This window comes from Apis dorsata, unplaced genomic scaffold (assembly GCF_000469605.1).
Source record: "Apis dorsata unplaced genomic scaffold, Apis dorsata 1.3 scaffold_75, whole genome shotgun sequence".
NCBI lineage: Eukaryota > Metazoa > Arthropoda > Insecta > Hymenoptera > Apidae > Apis > Apis dorsata.
Window position 1 is genome coordinate 143711 of NW_006263373.1, and position 5021 is coordinate 148731.

Genomic DNA, 5021 nt, shown 5'->3' on the forward strand with positions numbered 1-5021 from the left:
ATTATTCCTGTGAAATTGAAATTGGAGAATTTTACTTTGAAGTTTTTATAGCGTGATCATCGATAAGAAAGATTTTTGTAACAGCTTTTCTTCTGTTTTATTAGAATTAAATTTTCTAAATGAAATGTTAATTAAGAATATTTAATGAAACTTGATTTTTAAAGTATTTTTAAAATATTTACTGATTCGTGTACACTTCGAATGTGCACTTTCTTCATTAGCCACTTTTTTTTTTTATCAAGGAGAGGAGCTTCTATCGGAGGCCAACTTAAACCTTTGAAAATCGCGTGTCTTTGCCACTTTTCATCGCATAAAACCAGAATTTTCGCGAGGGCACGACTGCATTTTAATTACTCAAACGTCATTCCAACGAGTAGGGGAGGGGGTTGGAGTTAGGGTGCTTCTTTCCGTTCTCTCGTGTTTCGCATCGTTTCACGTTTCCCCTCGTTAACAGTGTTCTATTAGACGATTTTAAAGTCTCGTTCATGTTAAACGATCGCTTGAAACCGCGCTCTCCGCGAGGCATTCGTCTCTTATCCCAGCGCTAGACAACGATATCTCGAAAACTCGAATTAATTAACGAGAGAGAGACAGAAAGAGACGAATTTATGGAGCACAAATTTGTTTTTATCTTCGTAGAAAATAATCGTCTAAGTTTCGACTATACTTTCCTCTTAAATTTCATTTTTAGATTAGAATTTTCATTTTTTAAATTTTCCATGATAATGATAAATTTAAAGATATATTACTGGTGGTACAAGTGTGAGATATTTTACGCAATTACGAATTTAATGTTTGGTACACATATATGCGCGATTCTCCGAATAAATTAATAATTGAAATTAATTTATCGATTCATTGTCTCGTATAATGTATAAGATAAAAGAAAAAATTAAAATGAATAATACGAAATTAATAATTCTCTCGTATAATCAATAACAAAAATATGATTTATTTATTTATTATGTACTATATTAATGTTCAATTTCTTCCTTTCCAATATTTTAATTGTACCGATTTAAGCTTTACAATTTGTAATTTCCAATATTAATGATTTTCAAAAGATGTTCATCGCTTATTCCCTTTATAACGCCTCGTAATATTATTCTATCCATCATTTCACTCACTTCCTTGTAAATTTCTTCTTTCACCCCCTATCAATATCGCCATCTTAAAATACCCCCCAACTCGCGTGAAATTTAACAGGCGGCAATAAAATTATGTTAAAATAAAGTCGAACGATCGAATTTGAAAGTCCATTTCAAATATTAACCTTATCATGGAATGCAGCGCAAACACGAGCGAGAAAATCTCGTCTCTTACATCCCTTTACCCATTTCGAAAACGATGAGAATTCCCGTTGGCCGCGCGAATTCGAACGCATCGAAAACAAATATTTCCACGCCATTCCGATTTTCACGTACGACCGGCCACGCGGAACGATTATTATTCGAAATAAAAATTCAATACTATCCCGTCAACCACGTTGATAAATATTCCGCGTTCGTGCATTCGTCCAACCAACGGGATCATGAAGAATGCCCCGAATCCTCCCCAAAATTATGCGTCCCTATAAATCTTAACCAAGGACGACGTCTTGGAGAAATTCTAGAAGAAAGATTTGAAGAATCTCGAGATTACAATAGAATAATACAAGGAAGAGTTGTAAGAATAATAAAACGTGACGATATTTTGCTTGAGATTAAGCTTGAAATTGAGACGGATAAATCTATGGGATAATGTGATTTAAAATTTAAAACAAGACGTCGAAGCTAGATGAAGCTAGGGGCTATTATATTTCGTTCGTCAAATATTTTTGTTTATATCGTTATTTAAACAATTTCTCTACGATTTTATTGGCCGGATTCGTTTCATCTCGACGTGATACGGCAATATTTATAATTAAAGACAAATATTACATGGTGCTTGATATTGGGAGTCTCGGTGTTTGCACGGGTCGTGTTCATCACTTCGCTACTTCCGGTAGGGAACGATTTTCACCGGGGAGGGGAGGGGGGAAAAAAGTCTGCACGGTGCAATATTGTTCTATATTTGCACGGAAATACGTATGAGGGAGACGATAATAAATTGTACATATTGAAACACACGCATTTTTATCCCGCCACCTCTTTTATTCATCGCCGTTTTCCGTTTCTTTTCTCCCGTGATTTTTGTTCCGTAGTTGGAAAACGTGGTTTATTTTTTTCAGTTGTGTAGCGAGATTTTTGTAGCGAGAAATCGATGTTTGTTTAAGTTAAATGAGAGAGAGATTCAATCAGATGTAATCGTGCAGGTATAAAATGATACGTAACGTGATATTCTTTTATTAATAATAAAATAGTATTCAATATTTAATTTGTTTAGAAGAATGTAAAAAAAAAATTTTACTTGATTCAATAAAATCTTTATTTTCAAAATAATCGCATATATACGAGAATCTTAATAATATTTTACAAATAATTTTTAATTTCAAGTAAATTATATTTATCATTCTATTTATTTTTCTCATTCCCCACGAAAAATATCCAAATCTGTTCCACGTTTAATATTTTCACGTTTAACACTGCTAGTGCTTTAACTAATTTAATGATAAACGTATTTATTTCCGTATAAAATTGATTCTATATTATATAAAAATTTTAAAAAACAAAAAAAAAATATTATCGAATATAATATTCTAGTTTTTCAATTAAATTATAATCTGTAATATGTAAAAAATCAATATCAAAGACAACGAATATAAAAACGCTTTTAAAAAATTTAAAGAAGAACGGGAAAGATTACGTCTCTATCGCGTTCATTTGATAATATAGTTGATATCTGATAGTCCACCAAACACGATCTATAAGACAATATCCAGCGGAAACGAGGGTCATTCTGTTCTGGACACGTTTCCATCGTTGCTAACGCGAAAATAGCAATGCACACCGAAAGGACAGGAATTCACTGATTGCGTTTACACAATCGCCGATTGGATTCCTATCGAATCAATACATTGTTGTTCGTACAGTTTCATATTAATCCATGAAATTTCAGACATTCGCGAGAACGTTATTCGAATTATAAAATTTCTCGAAATTCACTCGATTCCGCATTTATATCGTGATTGATTTGATTTCACGGATCGATTATTATTAATTTTACTTACTTGCCAATTGATATTTACGATTTTCAGAAATTCCTAATACTTTTAATTAAGGAAGAAGACAGAATGCTAAACCGTCATTAATACCACGTGAAACAATTCAAAGGCAAACTTTCAAATACAAAGTTGCATTCACCTTATAGTCGCAGAACTTTCGAAACGAAAGGCAAATCGAGATGGTGTACGAATATGTCTTTGAATGTTTAATCCAAGGTAAGGTAAGGGTTCGTTGGCTTTCTCGAAAATGTTGCAGGGTGCAAACAGGTGAAGTTGGCTGCGCTTGTGTCGACGTAAGTCGACGTCAGTTGTATGGAACGTGCAAGATATTCCTGTTGTAGAGTTCGCACAGTCATTTCCCAGTACGCATTCATTCACCCATGTTTCCTTGCGCGAGATACAAATGGAAATGCTCGAATATTATTTCAACAATTCGAGATATAGTTTGGATAGATTTTTTTTCTTATTAAAACGTAATCTGAAATATAATAATTGAAAATATTCGATTATCGTTTAACGATTAATAATTGAACATTATGTTATCAATACATTATTACCTTAAATTAAACTTGTACGATAATGTATGATTTAACAATGTGGGAAAATTCATAAAAGTATTATTATACGTGTAATTTTAACGTCAATAACGAAGAACAATTCTCGATATAGTTATCAATGTAATCGAAATACGATAACAGCGGTCGGAATTGTTGGTAATAACTAAGAGAAATAATAGCTTTGATGAAAATTTATTTGGGATACTGGGTACTGTAAAGGTATGCCGCGTGAAGTACTCTTGTGATGTATATTAATACAATGGAAATACAATTAATTAATACACGATAATCTTTCAATGGGCGCCATTTGTTAATATACTCTTCGTTTCTTCGTACGAGCAAAAAATTATTAATACGATGTTTAAAAATTGTAAATTTTCGTTAATCTGTCGATATTGTTTCTTTTTCTTATTTTAAATTACGATAATTACGATATTATTTTTCCTCGAAATATCAACGAATCAAACTCCTCCAAGAAAATAAACCTTAATATCGATTTCGAATCAAGTCTGACCACGTATGATCCTTGCTTCGTTATGTTATTTATCTTTCTATCCTTATATTATAGTTTACTATTGTTCCTTTTAATATATATTGTTTCATTTAATAACGAATATTGGATAATATAAGAAGAAATTTAATTTATCTTTTGCCAATATAATAATCATAAACAACAAACTCACGTTACTCTTGTTACATACAAATATCGAAATAAGCAATAAAAAAATTCTTCTATCAGCCATTTAATCATCCAAACAAAAATAAATTCTCAGAATCACACTTTTTTCTTCGATCAACACAACCTCGAATTCTCGAAGCAACGTTTCATCGAAACAGAGAGAGAGAGAGAGACATTAAAGAATATTCGTGTCGATCGGTCTTCTTTGAACATCGTGGCTAGGCGTCAAGTGAGAAGGCGAAAGGTTTCTAAGAGAGTTCTCTCCTCAGTTGCTGAACGAGAATAATTTTTGTTCTTTGATCAGCGTAATTCGTTTCACGCACGAGAGGTTTCCTCGCACAGAGGAGTGTGGTAAAGAGTGTATCTCGTGGATTATTAGTTTTCCTTTACAGAGGCTATAAAATGACGTTTCGCCGCAACCGAGTTTTTTTCGTCGAATCGATATTCCTTTTTTCTTTTCTTTTTTTCCGCCTCTTTTACCTGTCAGGTGTCTCTCCACTACCTTATCAACCGTCGGTTACTGGGTCCAGATAGATATTCCATCGACTAAGAGAGCCGTGAAGTTTGGATAAGGAAATTAATCGCCTCTTTTCACGCTTCGATGCAATCGAGTTTCTTTCTTTTTTTCTTTTTTTTTTTTTTT

At 32.7% G+C, this 5021-nt stretch overlaps 1 protein-coding gene and 1 long non-coding RNA gene across 5 annotated transcripts in view; one reads left to right on the plus strand and one right to left on the minus strand.

Moving 5' to 3' along the window:
* The window catches only part of LOC102678616 (zwei Ig domain protein zig-8-like), a 420477-nt gene that overhangs the window by 122256 nt on the left and 293200 nt on the right, over positions 1-5021 (minus strand). The gene's annotated exons all lie outside the window — the stretch shown is intronic.
* The window catches only part of LOC116184936, an 18353-nt gene that overhangs the window by 450 nt on the left and 12882 nt on the right, over positions 1-5021 (plus strand). The window lies entirely within an intron of this gene.